Raw genomic sequence first — 21,277 nt, forward strand, 5'->3', positions numbered from 1 at the left:
TGCTGTGTTCAAAGCAACTCAAGCAGCTTTTCGTGTTCCTTCTTCACACTATAACTGAATGCTCATTCGACCAAGAGATTATAATCTGAAGTGTTGAAATGTTTTGTCTAGGGTGAGGCACGGCATTATTTCAGGGACAAAGGGTTGTGCAAATCCAGCACAGATAGACAGATGTTCGTCAGTAAAGTTGCTTTATTGCTTTGGAAAGATTTAATCAATGGCGGATTTAAGTTGTGGTACTTCCTATCCTTTTATAAGTTTTTATTCCCTTAGAGATGCCACAATGAACTGACAGCCTGGAGATGGTCCGATTAATGACACCTACCATATGTCTGCTTTAACTTTGACAATTTAATGTGTAACAGTAGCATGTTTGGCACAGAACTATAAATTATACCACTGATAATGATCCACAGGATTCTTCTTAAATGTTTCTTGATCCTCTAATTGCCACACATGTTCACAGATTAAACAGCATTTTTAGTAAAAGATAAGACTGAATGTTATCTTCAACCACGCCTTAAAAATAAGCCTGTGGAATTCCACTTTTTACATCGATGAAAAATGGCACAGAGCAAAAATGTGCATTTTGGATTGGGGAGTGTGCGGCTGAAATGTAGGGAGGACAGAGATTAAAAAGCAGGTTAAAAGTCTGCTGCTCCTTCCACAGGCAAAGTTGTCAAACTTGTTCTGCAGACAGACTCTTCAACCCCCCACCCTGAAAATGTTAGCATTCTTCCGCAGGTCAACCCCTCAAGTGGAGGTTAGACCCGGGGCAAAGAAGGAAACCACTCAAACACACGACAATAATCTTGTCAGGGCTTCATCTTAGTCATCTGGCTTCGTTTTATTGGCTGTGCTCCAGAAAAAAAAAAAAGCTAAAAAAAGAACAGTTTCGTTTAAAAATAGCACATAAGGCAAACGCAGCCCTTCATCATGCTGCTTCCTAATTGTGAAAAAACTGGACAGAATGGGGAGTGTTTAAATGTATAGCATAGATACTGACATATGAAAAAAACTACTTTAATGGTCTGTTATTAGTCTTGCAGGTTCAAATTTGACTTACAAATTATGAGGTTGTTTTCTCTGCTATATTCACTGACAATATTTGTACCCAACATGTTTAAGTCGTGTGTCATCTTGGATCTGTTGAACCACAGCACAGTCAGTGAGCAAATGAGAAAATGCTACCTACTGTCATGAAGACTGGAGAGTGAGGAAACATCAATTGATAATGAGAGAAGGCTCTTAATTAGTAACATCCACATCACTTTCTTACCAGGAAATCACATTTTGGAAAGAGATAGTGCGTATATGTAATAAAAGCAGCAATTCCCGACCAGGCCAATGTGTGCTTTTCCACTTACCAGGAGTTTTGGGGAAAGATTGCGGAGTAGTGGAATAGAAATTATTATATATTTTTTTTTAATCGACATATTGAGTCAGCTGTTACATCTGAACACCAGATGTTGCAACGAAGAGTGTGTAAAAACTAGCTAGCGAGCAAGCGGAGAAGTTGAAACAATAGACACATGTTTGGACGGTCCAGCTTGTAGTGGTATGAATGCAAACTTCCCAAAGTGACTTAAACTATAAAAATACTAAAGCAACATTTTTACAATATTCTTAAAAGAGCTGTGTTTGTACAACTGATAAAAAAGGTCTGGGAATTAAACCATCAAACTACAAGATTGATCATCCATTGACTATCAGGAGAGAATCAGTAACATTTAGGTAACATCAATGCTTCTAACATTAAAGATTCAGCTATTAGAAGATCAGCATCAGTGTAAATCAGTGATGAATGTCAGAAAACTGGGAGAGAAATTATAGAAGAAAACCAGAAAAGACACAAACCTTCACTTCACTTATGATCTGTGGACTTTGAGCGACTGAGAAAGACATAAAGCACCAGTAGTCGTCATGATGTCCCTCTGTGCGGCAGAAGGGACCGTAAACATCATCATGCGTACTCCAGCTGGACGCAGAGCAATATTAGTCACAAATGCATCTCGGAGCAGTAAAACATGCTCAGAGAGTCAATAATGGGGGGCTGGAGAGCTTAGTAATCTCTTCTAGAGGATACCATGAGCTGCAGCCCATCTTTAAAAAAAAAAAAAAAAAAAAATCCCTACCTCTTCCTCAGTTGCTATGGCTACCAGAGCAGTGGGTGACTGGTGCAAACTGGGTGGGTGATTTAATGTAAGCCCCTTTCCACCGCACGTTATCCTCCTTTTTAATCTGCTCTGGATGTTTATAGGGAAGAAAATAGGATTGCCTCTCTAATTCAGCGGACAAAAAACAAATAACAAAACCATTAAGGATTACAGGCTGCAATCTAGATTGCCGTCACTCAGCAGTACCATGAAATCCAGATGAATTACATAGACCAGCTTTTAGTCCTTTGTAGTATGACAGCCGGCATTGTATTTACATGCTATGTGGAATATACGCGGGCTGTGGAGGGGTGATGACAGAGAGTGAGAGTGGAACCAGAGAAGGATGGGCAGTGGCAGGAAATCAGTAAGGATACCCCTCTCAGCTCAAGGTGACTTTCCTTTTCATTGACCTGATTATTTGCACTCCGCCCCCATCATGGAAAAAAGTATGCCATCCTCTCTCTCTCTGTCTCACTCACTTGACACTGATAACGGGGCTACATTTGCCAAAACCACAGAAAGGAGCTGGTGGGAGGTAGCAGCCTGTGTGAACACATATTTCTACCACCACCTCACTCCAATCTACACGCCAGCCTTGTCATTATGGGGCATTCCCCACATACAGAGGACAACTCTCTCACCGTCAAATCAGCCCCGGGGCCCGGTCGGAGCACCCTTGTCATCCTCCTACCTCCCCTCCCCCGGTTACTACGGCAACACCATTTTTTTCCGCACCGACACCTCCTAATTAGACAGACATGACACAATCACCTACGCCTTGGTGAGAGGAATCCAGTCTGTATTCTTGGGGGGGTGATGAAGGAGACCAGCAGCACCCAACTCCCCTCACATGCACACACGAACAACGCAGACAGATAGCCTCCGACTATCTGCCGGTCACATGCAGCCCACACACACAAACACACACATTCCAATCAGGAGATAGCCGGCTTCAGTCTTTCCCTTGTGCTCATTTGATTACAGGGTAGAATAGTGAGATTCATTCTTACCCGATCCAGGAGAGAGCACGCCTCTGTTCTGCTCTGTGCATTCCCTTTATATCCTCAACTCACTGCAGTATCCAGATTTTTGCACTGTCGTCAGAAATAACAAAAAAACAAAAACAACAACAATGATGCTTTTACGCACTCATTTCCTGCGCAAGGTGTGTAATCCACGCAGGAGTTTGCAGCAGCTAATAAGCACCTTGAATCCCAGAGGCTGTCAAAACCAGCTCAGAAGAAAATCCCAGCAGAGGCAGCAGTTATATGGAGGCTGTTTTCCTGTGATGGCAAGGCGAGCAAACAAGGGATAAACTCGCCATACAGCATGAGCTGCTGTTTTGAGATCTTGCAAACAGACAGCTGGCCGGCGAGAACTTGCGCTCGGCGTTATCCACTCCCTGCCTGGCCTGTGTCTTTCTCTGCAGAATGCCGTGGGGGCAGAGGGGACAAGCACAGATGTTACTGGCTCCAGGCCACACCCCTTTTCAACACTCCCAGTCCTAATAGGATGCAGCCGAGCCGTGGCCGCCGCCCAGCTCACCCCCACACTCACACTCCCATCCTCACTCCCTCCCCCTCTGCCCTTGGACAACTTATTTAGGGTTTGTTTGGAGAAGGCTTGTTTGGAGAGCTGCAGGAGGAAAACAAAGCTAGAGGTGTCGTGTGTGGTGTCAATGTGGCTGTGGGGACGCAGAGAGAGAGTGAGAAAGTGAGTTAACTACACCCTACCATCTATCTTAATCTCTTCCAGCAAAGCAATAAAACATCTTCAACACAACTGTGCAGGATTCATCCAAACAACTTACAAAATATCCAAAGGATTTTAAAGTCCATGTAAAGTAAGAATGAATATGCGTGAATATGAGTTTGTTGTTAACCACCCATCCAAATTTGAAAGATAAAAAAAAATAAAAAATCGCTAAATATATAAAATAGGCTCCTGTGAAAAATGAAGCCCTTCTCTCTGCTCCCAAAACGCTCTGTGTCTGCCAGATGTGCAAAAACCACACCCCCATCAAGTGTCACCTGTCAATCAAAATCACCACCACTACCTCAAGAATGGATGCGACATCTTCAAGCTTTCTTCTGCAAACGGGACCCTATATGTTTGAGCCACCTGAGCCAGAATCCAGCTCTGAGCCAGAGGACACTAACCCCCATGAGAGTGGACCTCAGTACTCTCAGCCTGCAACAGAGTGGTAATTTTCTTTCTCCCATTTAGACGTTAGCAATGTGTTTTACCGCGGCTGCAGCTGCAGCCACAGATCTTCAGCTTTCCAACAGTGTGGTGCTTCACAAAGTCAATCCACCTTTTCCTCAAGTCTTCACTTGTAGGAAATTTAAATAATGACACTAATGACAATAATGAGTCATTTTTTAAATTGTGGCATCCAGGGAAGATGCAAGATCTTGTAACAGGCATGGCTAGCTAGCAAAATACAGGCTGTAGTAGTAGTAACAATGCAGTAATAACTCACATCACAGGGTAGCCCTTTTTTGCATGCTCAGAAAATCAGGAAAAATGAGCGAGTGAGAAACAGTTTAAGGCTCTGTCTCCACAATTCAGTACTGCATAGTTATCAGCCTTTTCACATGTTTTCTGTAACCATTTTCCAAAATGTATAATGTGTTTAGAAGTAAATCAATGATTTGACTTTACACAGACTTTAAACAATCCCAGACACTCCCTCATGATTTACAGCAGAAACATCACTTCTGCAGCTCAGTTAATTACTTACTCACTACATCCAGCGTCCATAAACATTCCTACATTTTGACATGGTGATATTTTTTGACGCAACAAACACAGACGTAATAAAAACACAGAGGAATTTGGTTGCCTACGCAGGATGCTCATCATCATATCAGTATCTCGCTTGAAGCAAACACACACAATACTGCAGTCATTTGACCTTTACTGTAATATTTCACATGAGAGAGCCGGTAATATAATAACTCAGGTCAGGTTCTCTATTCATGTGTTTTAAGTGGAGTCACGTAAGTTTATTGTTTATTGTTAGAAAACTCTATTATGCCACTACAGCTCAAACTGGGATTCATTTTGACATCAAGAGACTGCTCCTTTTGGCAAAAATGGCAGATTTTATCCCATCTGCCTAAATGCATTGTCTTTAAACATGAACATTGTTCAACAGGAAACATCTCAGGATACTAAAGAATTGTTTGCATCATGAGATTTCTGACTTCTGATGATGGTTTTTTAGTCAGATTAGTCAATGCATGGATATGGTTTTGTGTAAAAAGAGGGCGTGGACACACTTAAAAGAAACAGCTGTACAATCAAATAAATGTCAGACTGTGGCTGAGGGAGGGTGACTCACCTCTGCATCCCTGTTCACACGAGGTGACAGAATCAGACGTGGTGTCAAAAGAGAACAGTAGCCGTCTGCATGATTCAGGTCCTGCAGGTTTCCGCACAGGTGTTGACGAGGTAAGTGTCACCTGTCACTCACTTTTTTCCCCTGGTCTTCAGAGGTGAGTCAAGTGTTACTGATGGGGTTTATGCCAAGACATCATAGAGCTTTTGTTGCAAATGTTGTTATATAACTCTGTTTTGTGCGATCTGCTTCATTACAAAGTGAAGCAGCGACAGTGAAGAGTATCATATGGCCTCTTACTGAGGCTGTAAATGATAAAGTACATCTACTCGCCCAGGAAAAATCTGATCTCGGACATTTCTCTGCCAAAAGGAATTCACAAATCAAACCTAAAATACAAACTTTTTCCTCAACATCTGTGAGCGAGCACTCAGAGCATTGGATATGTTGCCTCTCCTCGCCACTTTGTCATCAATCATCACAAACCACCCCGTTTCCTTAACATGAGTAGCTCTGTGCTGTTTGGAGGACGGTAACGTCACTTTACATGATTTTTTGGGGGGTTATTAAAAGTTCAGTCATTCAACAGCTGCTTCTTTCAGCCATTCAGATATGCCACCGTGTAAAGTTGCCTGCAGCATTAAGTATTCTGGACCGATTCCAAGTCACGTGTTACGGCTAGCTGATATCTCAGATTCCGTATTTCCATATTTGAAGCTGCGCTGTTGATTCAAGAGAAACTGGGCTCATGTGAAACAGTTTATCTCTCCAGAACTGGTGTTACAGACGTCAGTGACGAGCCGCGCCGGTGCAGTCATGAATGGATAACAACTGGAAGCTGTACAGTCCTGTGTAGCTGCCTCTGAAAAGAATGTCATGCAGCTGGAATAACAGACAGGTCCCTTTCCCATGGAGGGCTCCTGTTCTGCTGGGATCATCCGTGTCAATAAGAGCCAGGACTGATGGTGCTGTGACCTCGGGGGCACTAGGTACACATGACAGGAAATGCACGGGATGGTGGGGATGGTGACACTTTTCATAGAAAGTCATGATTTTTTGTTCCTCTTCTGAATTATTAGGACATAAGATTCCTGTTCCTTTCATGTGTCTAATGTTGTATAATGAAACACAAGCTAAAGCCAGAGAACTTCATGAAATACATTTTTATTTTCTAACCTCTCGCACAAAAAACTGACCACCAACACACAACTAGGACCTAGTTTTAGTGGCATACTATAACACAGTGACCTCTTTATTCCAGGCACTGAGAACTGGCTAAACTGTAAAACATACTCTACTACACCGCTAACAGAGGCTGAACACTAACGAAAACTGTGTGTGAACCGTTTCTCTCTTTCTTGAACTTTTCTGTTAATTATTAAGTATGCAAGGGAGGCCAAAACTCAACTAGTTTTTCTGTGGTTTTGAAGAGGAAATATTATGTTTTTTCAGTTGCTTTGATGTTGGCTTATGATTTTTTTTTTTTTGTCATGTGTTGACCTAACAGCTGCCTGGTGGCACTGGAGGGGCATAACAGTATTTAGAAAAGTTAAAAGCTGAAAGCTGCTGAATTTACATCAACAGGGAAACTAGGAAGCGTGCAAATCTGATTGGCTGCAGATTGTAGATGACCCTGAAAAGTTCAGCTGTGATTACAAGCATGTTGACCGAGTTTCTCTGGTTATATAGTGAATAAAGAGGACTTTGGTGACGTGTTTTCGCTCGAAGTGAGACGCACGGGGTCAAAAGCCGTACATGCAGAAAGTGATACAAATGGATGGAAAATAAGTTGATCCAGAGCAGCCTGGAGTTAAGAAAAGCATCTCAAAAAGAATCTCATCTCAAAACGCATTTGTGAAAAACAGACAGACAGAAAGTTATGCTGCACGCTAAAAACAACCATATTCTCGGCTGAATCATGACAGACAGCCCAAAATTTGAAAAAAATAGTGGCTCAGACAGCTGCAAAGGAATGTGTGAAGGGGGGAACGTTATATTATGGCTCGTATCATGTGGTGGAAGGCTACAGGGCCACACCGTACATATGTTTCATTCAGGGTGGGGCTATATCTATAAATTCCACCCGTGCAGCCCTTCCCTTGTAAGAGAACCTAACGATCACAAATTAAATGCCTGGATAAAAAGGGTCCTACTGGCCTCTACCCACCCTCTGAAAAAGCTTGTAATTACCCTTAAGGAATAGAAAGGTCCATCCCAGAAGAGACACACGACTTTCTGCATCCCATAATCTGTCTGAAACACAGCCAAGCAACTATAAACCTGAAAAGGAAATTCACTTGAAGTTTGAACTGCTAAATAAAAAGGGTAAATTAAGAAATCAGTTATGTTTGTAAAAGCTGGAAAATTCATTATTTGACCAAAAAAAAAAAATCATTACTCAATGTCATGGTCTTCCTCAGTAGAAAAAGTCAGCAAGTGGGCCTTTGAGTCTCAATTTTGGATGTCTCCTTTTTAGTAGTTTATTTGCTCAGTTATCTAACTAAAATAAGGCTGTTAGTGCCACATTTAAAGTGAATATGTACTTAAATGATAAATATTTAATCAGTTAGAACATCTCAAGTGTAATGATGATTTTATATAATAAACTAAGTCACTAAACTGTTAATGCTATCATCTTTTTTGACTATCAAATTGTAAACTGACCTCTTCAATCAAATGAAAACAATGAAAATTTTGATCTGCGAGAACAAAAGATCTTCCCGGAAGAGGCGGAAGGCGCGGCTGCAAAAATATCATGAAGTGAATGGCAGCAGCTGGAATGAACGTGCTTGTAACGGATTGACGGAATTTGAGGGTTAAAAGGCGGCGGCTTAACTTGTTGATCCCTCCAGATGTAGGCCAAGCTCACTACACTAAGAAATCAGCGGTTAAGGTTTTCCAGCAGGGAGATAAGGAAGAAGAGACGGCGTAATGCAGTCAGTATTACAGTAGAGTTAGCACGTAAAACAAACAAACAAATCAAATAGAGTAACGTTAAGCCAACATAATCCAATCAGTATCCAGTCTGCCCCGAGAGTGAAGACAGTTTCAAAGCACAGTGTGCCCATTAACTAATGTCACAAACGGACGCTCAGAGAATTAGTTCATCCGACTAAATCCATGTGAAAAGGTCTAAGGTCCTGGACCCATCTTTGACTGCCAACACAGACACACTGGCTTACGGCGGGCCGGACACATGACCGACTGACACAGAGTCTAAGGTGAAACCAAACCGGCATACAAAACACAGCCATCTTGCATGGCTGGATGACCGAGTCACAAGCTGCTTATCTCAAAGTGTGTCATAATCTCAGCAGAGGGAAACAATCTGAGACCAGACAAGCGGAAATAAAATATAAAAAGCTATTAAAATGAGTTGAGAAGGCCAGAGTAAGAGTTCAGCTGTACAATAAAAAAAAAAAGAAGGAAACCAAAACACAACTGGCAGAAAAGGATGTTTGGGGATGTTAACAAGGACACCTGTTGTTTAACAGGATTGACCTGACAGCTCCTGTCCTGTGGCATCTCACAGCACTGATCAGGGTAACAGTGAACTTCAACAGACTGTGCTACATGTGGGTGTTTACAACTGTATCTGGACTTTTTGTTGTTGAGTAATTTAGTAAGATCAGTTGTAATATTATCACAGTCTTGTTAAAAGAAAAGAAGACCCTAACCTTAACCCCAAAGAGCACTTTATTTTAGGAGTCAGAGCACTGAAACATGAACCAGTTGTTCCATTAGATCACCACTAAATCATAACAGTGGTCAAAGTATAACAAGTTACGTAACGGTGAGACAAGACAGAAAGATGGAGGACAATGGTTGTTACTAAAAGCTGTAACACAATCACGCCTGAGAAACATTTAGCTGTTGACGCAGCTGGTTTTGTGTAACTGCGAGGCTGTTTTGACGGCTTCTCTACAGTCATGTTGTCACACAGATATGTTATACTGTGGGAACCTGCATGTCACAGCAGCAGCAGCCTAAAACCCAGCCTGAGGAAACCAAGACATCTTCTGCTCCTGGAGCTGGCGGTGACAGCACTTCAGATACACAGGGAACATGATCACCTTGTCAGTATGAGGAAATCAGGCTGATACTCATTACTGCAGGCTTTCATGAGCGTTACTCTGTGTGGTTCAGATTAACAAAGACAAAGAAACCAGTTTTAATCCTGTCTCTAGGTGTTAATGTTAATTTATCTCTTGCTATGCGCCAAGTATGTGACACCATATTGCCATATTGGTAGAGGTGTGATCTCGCGAGACGAAAACGTGACAATTAAGGGGCGCATCTTACTTTTGTATTCATGGTTGTTATTTCCATAAATACCAAAATCTATAAAATATCTATATGGGGAAACCTTTTACAGTGCTGCATGCTGCATATGATAATTACACATTTAGAAAGTAGAACTAAAGTGATTCGTTACAAGATGAGTAGTTAAAACATTTCAATTCAATTTCCATTTTGTGAATTTCAAGAAGAACAGTCATGTATTTCCTTATTGAAGTTTTCTTAAAAATATAGTTAAACTCTTGTCTCGTCTCGATCTCGTGAGCTGAGTGTATCGTCACACCCCTACATATTGGTATCAGTACCCCTGTCTTTTCTCTTCCTGTAAAACACTTTCAAATGTTTGATGTCTCTGTCTGCACTGAGGGGCATTTCTAAAAGTTCATCCAATCAAATATGAAACCACACATCACTGTTTGTGGGTTTTAGCAGCTAACAGAGCAGCATGGAGAGAGATACAAGATGATATGAAATGTGTGTTAAAATATCAGTGGGTAAAAAAGTGAGATCTAATCTATTCATCTCTCCCTCATCCTCCTGATCTAACAACAGGTTTTGGTGTGTGTTGAGCCAACAGACTCTAGTAGCTCTGTTTCTCTCTGCAGCTTCACATCGTGCTCACATCTAAGCACCGCCCGCTTTTTTAGCAGTCCAACCAAACGCCAAGGATTTGATTTAACTCTTGTAACCGTTCACCACTAAAATATTCAGTTTTACTGAGAAAAACTTCACAGCACAGAAAATAATACGCTCTAACTTCCGTTTCGTAGCGCCTTTATCGTTAATTCAATAAGAATGTGCATGACTGACATTAGCAGCTCTAATGATGCCAACTGAGTTAACGGAAATGACATTACCACTGTAAAAAATACCAAAGCCATTTCAGTCTACGAGGTATCCAAATGACAGAGAGAAACAGATAAATCATGGCGTTATTACGTAAAGGATTATCTCAAATCAAGCTTTGCAAGGCAAGTTAACTCCATCCATGATCACGCCCTGAGAATTAAACACCACTCAGCTCTAAATCCTTCAGTGGTATTGTGAACACAAGACCAGAAAGGATTACAGGGTCATTTTCTTACCTGTTATTGATAAAACCAGCCAATTCAAGAATTTAAAAAAAAAGAGAGAAGAGATATAGCTTTAACATATTTCTCTGTCCTTGCCTGACAACTTGTCGGTACATGAGCACGCTTTCTGGAGGGTGGGGCGGCATTTTGAGAGCAGGATAAAGCATGCCGTGCTCCGACACAGTCTGCTGCTCTATCTGATATCTGTCTGCTGTTTCAAGGCCCGTTATACACGCTTCAATTTGTGACTTTTGGCATCCGATGTGTTCCTTCGAAGAAACGAAACCAGGTGCAAGATATAGTCTCTGAATCCACTTGTGATTCCTAATACGGCACAGTGGGCTTTAAATTAGAAAACTTTGATATGTGACGCCATTAACTTGGAGTTTCAGGAACTTTGTCTCACAGCAGCGTCAAAACAAGCTCTATACTTCAAATCAGATGACAAAGTCTGCAGCTAGGATGTCTTTTTAATCTTTTGAGCTGAATCGTCTTTGTAAATCTCCACTGATAAGACACTGCATAGAGGAAATGTTCAAAGCTTTTTATATTAAATATGTGAAATGCTTTTAAAAACAGGCCACGTTACAAAGCTGTAGTGGCGAGCGTGATAAGGTTTACTTTGATATGTTGAACACGTGTCAGCTTTCAGTGACTGAGCTGCTATTACCACAACTACAAGTAGCAGCCTGAATTGATGACTGCACAAAATTCTCCGTAAGACAAAACAACGGCATCCAACAAGCTGGAAACTCTTCTGCTACAACATCAAATAAATAATTAAACATGATAGACCCACAAAAAAAACTGCAAACTCATACAAAAATTCTCATTTCCAGAGTCTCCGCTTTGGGAATTAACATTAATAATGTGACCTAGACAAAGACATGCAGGCGTGCAAGACTTGAAACATGAATCCCATTTGGCCCATAAAAGCCCCCTCCCATCCTCCTAAACCAGCATCTCGATTATGGGACTCCCCCCTCGACACACACACACACACACATACAAACACACACACTAAACAGGACAAGCCCCACATTCTCCCTTTGTTCGAGTCGAAGCGAGGCTACACTCTTTCCACATCTTGTGGCTGAGGCACACAAGTGATTAATTTTGATGCTCATTGTCATGATAATCTGAGGTTTGCCTCAATACTCTCATTCTGGCAGGAGAACAGTCACTTTGTAAGTTAGTTAACTACAAGCAAACACCACTGTCGAGCAGAGAAAAAGAAATCAAGGCTATTAATTAAAGATTTTACAAGGCTGGAAAAAAATAAACGATTAAAAGACTCACTTTAATCAGAAACCAACCCGGACGAGTACAAATATAGCCTGTGTCATGTGACATACTGTAACAGCCTGAGATAATTATGGTACTAGAAATAACAGGCACTCAACCAGGAAAGGCTATTTCCCAAAACTGAAATGTTTATTAGATTGTGAATATTCATAGCGCTTTAATAACTGTACTGAACTTGAGGCAGTTAAAGGACTTAATAATTGAAGCTGTGCATAAACATTATCTTTAGTTTACAGCTCACTGCTCTGTTCTCTGATTAATAGGAGTCACTTTACGTTTAAAGTGGTTTTCTATATTTCTTGATAGAAACCATTTGTTAAAGAATATTTGCTGTTCTGTCTAGGCCAGGGGATAAAATTGTATTATTTAGTTATTATATGCTTGCATCTCAGCTGTAAGAGCCCCTGAATAGATGAGTGATATCTAACTAATTGCAACATACAAATGCATTATATACATTATCATAGCCTCATATTTGAAAGTAATATTCTGTTAATCGTGGTGCATAAAATGTTGTCTTGTAAATCTATTTTAAGACTACGCGCTGCATTTTCACAGATTGTGGACGTATGATTTAGATTGTAAAGTTTTTACCTGTTCGTACAGTCCTTGTAATCACAGCAGGCATTAGAAGTAGCACAGCTTGTACCCTGCTCTCAATGGTACAGCTGCAACAAGTTCAGATTGGCCCAAAATATAATTTCATAGGTCACCCAGTTCTCGTTATAGAACCACAAGACTGCAGATCAAGGCTTGTTTCTCATGAGGGAGGCTGCTATGAGGAGATAAGTCTGTGCGGGAACATCAGTGACTCGGCTGGACTTTGAAAGAAAGCTCAGCACACCTTATGATTACATACTAGTTTGTTAGTGATGTCCGATTTGTGCAAGCGTGTGAGGATTTACAGGGTTTATATTAAACTCTATGTCTATCTGAATATTTTGACAGTGACAATAGGCTCTTAGTTTAAAATATAGCCTCATTCATCTGGGTGTGAGATCACAGCAACCTGAAGGTAAGTAATAAAAAGGTTAAGTGCATTTAATTGGAATGACACATGAAATAAGTATTAACACGCAGTAAGAAGAAGCACTGCAGCACAGCACAGCAGGTGAGTCCACTAATAAGTCCTCTTACCTGTGCTGATTAGAGTCAGCTGGGTTTGTGCATGTGGCTGTTAGTACTTCCACTCCTTAAAAAAAGGGTTAGCTGTCTGTGAATGCAGCATTTGCTAGCAAGCCGTCATGCACCAAACATCTCATGATGGATAGAGGCAAAGAACTCTCCCAAAACCTTTGCAACAAGATTGCTGAGTAACAAAAATGGCACAGCTTACCAACTGATTTCTCAACTCCTAAATCTTCCGATGAACACCACTGAGGCTGCAAATGGAAGAGGAGTTACTCAGGCATCATCCAGCCGCACACAGGAGCTCGTCGAAATATTGCTGACCAGGCAGTAAGAAAATTAGTCAGAAGGGTACACAGAGATCTAAGAGCCACTTGAAAAGAGTTCCAGATAGGTCTGGGAAAAGCAGCTACAACTGTTACAGAGAAAACAATAGGCAGAGCACTCCACCTACACAGTCTCCAAGCACAACCAACCCAAAAGACTCCCATTACTGATGAGGAGACATGTTGAAGCTCGTTAGAAGTTTGCCACAAAACATTTGGAGAAGCTTGTAGATTACTAGAAGAATGTGGTGTGGTCAGATGAGATAAAAATTCAAATTTTTGGCAATAACATTAAGTACCATGTTTGGAGACAAATTGGCTCTGCGTATAACCCTAAAAAACCTGCAGTGAAGTTCAGAGGTGGAAGCATTGAGGTGTGGGGCACTGGCAGAATCCGTGTTTTTGAAGGGAAAATGTATGGAGCCATGTAGTGGGATACTCTTGAGAAGAATCTGTTGCCCTCCACCAGGACAATGAGGATGAGACGCAGGGTCGACCCTCGTACAGGTCAACGATCCAAAACATACTGCAAAAGGAGGCTCTCAACCGATCCCACAGAAAGAAGACAAAGGTGTTGGAATGAGCCCGTTAATCACTCGACTTGAACCCGATAGAAAACTTGGGGAAGGAAGTGAAGATAAAGATTCATCAACGGCCCCCCTCCCGGACTCTTCGACATTTAAAGCCTGTCTGCCAAGAAGAATGAGCCAATTGGGACACAGAAAGAGATTAGTTTCCTCATACAGGAAGCGTCTTGAAACTGTCATTGCAAACAAAGGTTTTTCCACCAAGTATTAACACTTCAGTTGAATCTTTCCTATTTCATTTTAATTTAATGCACATAAGTTTTTTTATTGGTTGGGCTATTATGACTTAATATTATACTAATGTCTGGTTTCAGTTGCAGGTGAATAGCTGCACTGGACATGTGTTTACTGAAAACAAAGACAAACATATTGAATGTATCTGAAGTGAGTTTGAGTGTTTCACATTGGTTTCAGTTTAAGACTGCCTTCACATCTTCTAGTGGCTGCGCTGCTTTCTTTATTGCTAATTAAAAGTGGGGAAACGGTGAATGACTTGCCATGAAGGATCCATTACTCACCAGAAGGTCTGAGAGCTCTCAGCTTAGGCTATTAATTAAAAATCTGCCACCAATGAGTGGATGGGCTGGAAACAGGGTGCACTGCCCTTTCACCTCTGAACAATCACGGGGGTCAAGAGTCAGTGGTCTTGGGAGGGGACGGGCAGCAGTGTGCAATAACTCGCTGAGTACCGACACCCATCTGCCAACATCTGGGATTAGTGAATGCTTTGTGTTTTAACTGAAAAGGTGCTGGTGGAGAAACAAGACCTTTAACTATAACATATATAAAAAAGATCAGTTTTCTGCTATATTTAAAAAGTGGATTAAATGGCTGATAATAAAAAAGATGCTACCAGTTATTTTAAAAATAACAAGACTGTAAAATGATATTATGCAATGTATTTGGGCTGCGATTATTGTTTTCAATTAATTGATTAGTTCAAACTATAAATGTCAGAAAATTGTGGAAAATGTTCCCAAAAAATCCAGAGAGATGAAATCATATTATTTGTTATGTAACAGCCGAAAGATACATTTATCGGTGAACAATCGGTGAAGACCAGGAAATACTCATTTGTATTAAATTCATTTGAGATCCTACAAAGAGAAATTGACAGAAGACTGTAGTTTTAAAAAATTACAAACTGATTAATTATCAGTAGTAAGTAGTAGTAAGCGATTCAGTTTCTGTCAATCAAATAATCAATTAATCAACTAATAATTCAGCTCTACAATAGGCTGTATGTGTTTTGTGCAAGGTGACATCTGTTGTCATGTTCTTAGATACAAGATACAACATTTCAAAAGAAAGATAACCTCATCAAGACCTACAATCCAGAGTTTCCCTCCACTGTGTCTCGTGATCAGCTTAGTTACATGGCCACATGGTTATGTAGCATTTAGTAAATATAGTACCAACTGATTCACAGAGGCTTAAAACCATTCCTGACAGTTTAGAGTAGAGATTCAGTCAGCGGGGATTCAGGCTATACAAACATTACTTTCTCAATATCCATCCAAAAACTACATCCTTTTTTTTTTTTTTTTTTGTTAAGAGGAGATTATCTGTTTTTCCAGGGAGGGTGGTCAGCCTCTGCTATAAAACACTGCAGGAAAGCCTTCAATGATAAAGGCTCTTTTCTGTTTTTGTTTATGTTTATCAAAAATAAAGGTTAGGAGGTGAGGAGCTTTTGGTTTATTTAATCAATCCTCAGAAGCAAAAACTGCAACAATCTGAGGTTTCCCATCTTGTCTTCAAATCAATAATCTTCAAAATGTGAGGTTGGGTCTTGGGTGTGGCCAACAATGGCTGCCTAACCCCAGCTGTCCTAACAGCGGGGACAAGTGCAAAGCCGGGCCAGACTGGGGGCAGGGTGTGGCATGGCAGGGGTGCCATGGTGACGGACCAGACCCCGGCAGAGAAGGGATGCTAAATGAAGCTATTGTCTGGCCCAAGTGAAGCACACCGCTCAAAGAATGGCACATTCAAACAGTCATACAGCCCTATTGTTGTGGCGGGCCAGCAGAGCGCTGCAGGTCCGCAGTTTATCCCACAGGATCCGACACACATCATACAGTGAGAGCTCCATCTATGATGAAGACCCCAGAAGATACAATACTGACACGTATCAATGCAAACATCACTGGATTAATACCACTGAAAATGGCAGATCGCATTTTTATATGGAGTTAAAGCAAAGAATAAAAACACAGAGCTCCGTCTACTCTTGTACTTTACTACTGTGTGTCATGTAGAGGTTAAAAAAACAGTCAATTCAGAGAAACACAATCAGCAACTCCTTTGATAATCAATTCATTTCTCAAGCAATAAGGCCAAACATTCTCTGGACTGAATTATGAGGCTTTTTTTTTCCTGTTATCAGCTTGTTACGCTCACTCAACTGTTTTCTGACATTTTGTAAGCCAAATAATTTTTCAAGAGAATAATTACCCAAAAATGAAAATGTAGGGGTGGTGATAAAATCCTCTATCACTGCACGTGGAATTACATCAAAATATTAATATCGTAACTTTTCTGTAAAATCTATTGCGAAACTGTTTATGGATAACAAACAATCATAGATGTCTCTGTATTATATCGCCCAACTCAACTGTGAAGGAGGAAGAGAAAGGGAATTAAGATGCAACACATACAGCGTGGGTGACCATTTAAACACAGTCTTCTGGTATGCAGACTAACAAGATGTTCAGCCCTCTTATACTATAAGCATGTTTGACTGACAGTGCCAATTGATACATACATACTTCTAGTAAGCATGCAGCCACTACTTCTAAACTAAACCAGTTACACACATTATATTATATTACATGTGTTACAAATTGTTACAGTTTTCCAAAGGACATTATTTATGGTAGTTGCATCCTTATACTCCCAATACAACCCAAGACGCTAAAAACAAAGCTGCTATAACCCTTGAGATCTAACACAGGGATGTCAGTCATCACAGAGCTGTGCTTCAACACCTGCCTCTGTACATTAATGCCACCACAACATCTATAGACCACTGTGCTGACATATGGTGGTCTCAGGGGCTCAGCTGTGTTACTGCCGCTCCTAAATGACATCCGGCGTTGAAAAAATAATTAGAGTGTACCTCCCCCCTCCTCTGTTGTCGTTTACTCTTTCACCGTGTTGTCCTTAACGTGAGCCAACCACTGAGGCTGGTCCCCGTGCTGCTGCATTGCCAGTCCTGTGAAACTTAACACTCAGTTCATTAACCCAGTTACCCAGGAGTGCTTCAGAAGTGCTTGTGCATGCTGACAGACAGAGGTGTGGGCACGATTTACCGCCACCATTTATGGACTGCTATACCTTTGATGTTGACACATGAAAGGAACCCTTCGCCACTTTTCTGATATCTTTTCATAGAGATTGCTTATCTACAGTCTTATCCATCATGAAATACTTGCTGAAGCTCTCAGAGCTGTAGATTGCCTAGTTGTCTTTTGCCATGTGGCTAGTTAAATTTTATTTTATTCAGGGTTTCTTGGGGGGGGGGGGGGGGGTCATTAAAGCCCATAATGCAAGAATTGAGAATGGCTGTTGTTCTGGTGGACTAGACGCACCACGTGATGTTGCAATGTCCCCAGCTTGAAGCCAGCTGGGGACTTTTGTTGCATGTCATCATCTCTTGCTTTGTCTCCTTTCACTCTCTATTAGAACTACTATCAATAAAAGCTAAAACGCCTGAAATGTCATTAAAAAATAGTTGAAAATGGCTGCCAAAAGCAAGGGCAAAGCATCTAATATCCCAAGGGGTACAACTGACTTTTGAGTGTTCCACTTCTCCACCAAAACAACACTGAAACTGAGTAACAATGCCACATCCAGTGTCACCGGGGACACTTTTCATCAGAATCCGTTTTCCGACAGCAGGGTGACAACAGGGAGATGATGCGAAATATCAACAATCGATCAGTGCCAACAAAAACATGTTGGTAGTAGCTGTCACCGAAGGCTGTGCTTGTGCAGAGGAAGCAACGCCAGAGTGTGTATCTTGCTGTGCTTATGATTGCCAAAACTGACTAGCAACAGGCCATTGTTCATTTGTTGTGGATTGTACAGTCACACGCAACAGCTGTAATGTTTGCTCATCAGGCAGGGAAGCGTACATGATTATGACTCAGGCTAACAGACAGGTAAACACAGTCACTTCCAAAGGCGAGCTGCTCTGAAGGTTCACCGCTGAGAACTTAATGCACAGTGTTTACATGCAGGCACTGTGGGACAGCCAGTGTAAACATGAGACCACAGAACTCAATGACAGTATGAACAGCATAAAATGAATTATAAGTCAATTAAAACTACTGTATATAAATAACAACATACTCACCAATACCAATATATCAGTGATAAATCAGCGCCTGATAGCAGCCTGCATATGTCTCAGCTGGGTGCTAATGGAAAGACTTGCAGCACAAACTACTTTGAACCACTTTGAACCACTTTGAGCAGTTCCAGCTGACTAATCATCTTCAATGTGCACCTATTCAGAAAAAACAGGACACGTAATTCATATGTCAGGGCCTGTCGACGGGTGTTCTGTAAGCAGCCAACTCCCTGTCTGAGCATTAACACTGTGGACAAAATAACAGCATGGTACATCACGTAAGGCTTCTCCCATGTTTACAGTGAAAACACGTCAACAGATCACCCCACAGTAAGCCTTCTCACAAGGCAGCAGCCCATTACAAGCACATACAGGCCCCCTCAATGATTTAGAGCATTTTAATTCTCGGGAATGCAAGCCTTTTCTGATAACCGCCTGACAGGGTGTAAGCCTACCACCAGAATGATTATACTGTGATAATCTGTGTTGTGCTCTCTGACTGACCTGTAACTTCATGGCTTGAAGACGTGACTCATGCAGAGGGAAACAAGTGAATATTAACTCAGAACAGGTGAAGTATCCTATGTCTGAAACCTCTGTAGGCGACTTTAGGTCTCTTTACAACAGCCAAGCCATTTTACAATTGTGTGGTGCTGGAGCATGTAAAGAGATACTCATATGTGTACAACTAAAACACTTGGTTTAGGTGTAAATGTGTTATTATCTTAGCATACTTCACAGCTAAATTTACAACTCAATCTACACAAAAACTTAAAAGGCAATCAAGCAACATGGCCAAATGTTTTACTTTATAAATCAGCCAGGCCAACTGTTCTGAAAGTAATTGAACATAATCTGTCCACTCCAGACCAGTGTTAAATTCATTTTTCAACTATAAAATGTCCTGCTCAGTACATATCATTGTCCCAGTTCTTTAATAACTACATTTAAGGGCTCTAAATGCAAAGATTTTCTGTTAACTCTTAAAAGTTAATATAGGTAACCACAAAATAATCAGTCAAGACTACATTGCAAGTTCTAAGATAAGCATTTCATTACTATACAGATTCTTATGAGCTCATCTGTGTCCCATCCCAACATTATATCATACTGAATCTGCTAGATACAACAGATACAGCAGATAAGACCTGCTGCTGCTTTACATAACTATCACACGTAGATTAATGAACATAATGACTTTTTAACATTTTCGTTTCTGGTTTGCATCAGCATGGCTTCAGCTAGTATGGAGGCGTTGGAAAGTGCAGCTGGGTGTGTGGACAGGTCAGATTCCCGACTGACAAACACTTTGCAAAATAGATGCAAATGTCACCCGACTCCTGTCTGGTGACTCCTGCCTGCACCAGGTTATAGTCACTGAGGTTAAAAGCTTTGTAAATTCAACAAAAGACCCGAAAACAGCTACGGTAAACTCGGTTGCCTCCGTTAATGATGGCTATTGTATTGACCCGGCCACACCGGTACGGAGGTCACCACCAACACCGCAACTAAACGGCCCTGTGTAGCTAATAACGCGTTACAGTTTTATCTAAACAAACCACAATGGCTCTTACCTCGTCACGTTGGACATTGTTCTTGTTAAGGGTGTCCACAAGTTCACCAGGTAGGCAAAGAAAGAGTACCAGCAACAAAAAGAAACCCACGGTCCACTCGACAGAGATGATTCAACAGACTGGTTGGTCCGATCTGCTCGTGATGTCATCGAGCTTCAACTACACTTGATGCGCATGCGCCGTCCTTTGTTAATCCAGCCATGAAACCAGCGCTATATGAGCGTCCTGTAGGATGTAAACTATCCCCCCTCTCACCCAAATCTGTGAAATACCAGCGTTAAATTTAAGGTTCATGCGACCAAAACATACGTGGCAATGCTTTCAAGTTGTATTTATTAGAGTTGGGACGGTTTATATTCATCTGTATGTCCTTGTAGTGTTATAAAATGCATTATATTCTAATCACCAAACACAGATTATGAGAAAATGTACACACATTATATAGTATCAGATTATAGTAGCTATATTAACATTTAAATCTGTATAAAAATTACAAGTAATCAAAACAGAATCACAGGCTACCTACTAATGTGCCATATGCCTCCTTTTCACCCCCCTCTTGGGAGGACAGAGCCTTCTCAATTGTTGTCCTCACTGTCACTCACTCCCCCAAATCTCTCAAGACCCACCTTTTTTTAAATCCAGTTTTTCTGTTTGTTTTCATTTATTCTGTATGATTTTATTGTTTTAATTTGTCTTTGATTATGTAAATTGTCTTTGAGTATTATTAGCACTCTATAAAATAAATGTATTATTATCATTATCATTATTATTTCTTCAAAGGTTTGTTACAGCCAGGTCAGTTTAGTCTACATAAAGAGAAGAATTTTAGTGCCAATATCCCGTTTTTCCATCATGAACTAATGATATATATATAATAATATAATATATTATTTTTATCCTGAGTCTGGGGTCAACAAATGCAACTGTCTATAAATAGATTTATAATAGCTCCATCCAGTGACTATACAGGTATAAGCATTCAGTTTATGATATCTATATAACTACTTAGTAAATGTTAACGCTGTAAAACATGAATGTTTTGAAGAATTTGAAGGACTAATGGAAACGATTTCCACATCCCTCATACAGAAATATAAACAGACACTAAACTTCACGTAACAATAGTTTT

The 21,277-nt window shown here is 40.8% G+C and overlaps 1 protein-coding gene across 2 annotated transcripts in view; it reads right to left on the reverse strand.

The window, feature by feature from the left end:
* The window catches only part of LOC128377216 (disheveled-associated activator of morphogenesis 1-like), a 51,118-nt gene extending 30,887 nt beyond the window's left edge, over nucleotides 1–20,231 (reverse strand). Inside the window, exon 1 of one of the 2 annotated variants that reach the window (XM_053337127.1) lies at nucleotides 20,146–20,231. The gene's annotated coding sequence lies outside the window, so the exon portion shown is untranslated. Of the gene's footprint in view, nucleotides 1–3,169; nucleotides 3,553–20,145 lie in introns of those variants that run through there. The other variant, XM_053337126.1, reaches the window with a different exon arrangement.
* Nucleotides 20,232–21,277: the final 1,046 nt, after the last annotated feature.

The sequence above is a fragment of the Scomber japonicus genome, chromosome 17 (genome assembly GCF_027409825.1).
Source record: "Scomber japonicus isolate fScoJap1 chromosome 17, fScoJap1.pri, whole genome shotgun sequence".
Classification (NCBI taxonomy): domain Eukaryota; kingdom Metazoa; phylum Chordata; class Actinopteri; order Scombriformes; family Scombridae; genus Scomber; species Scomber japonicus.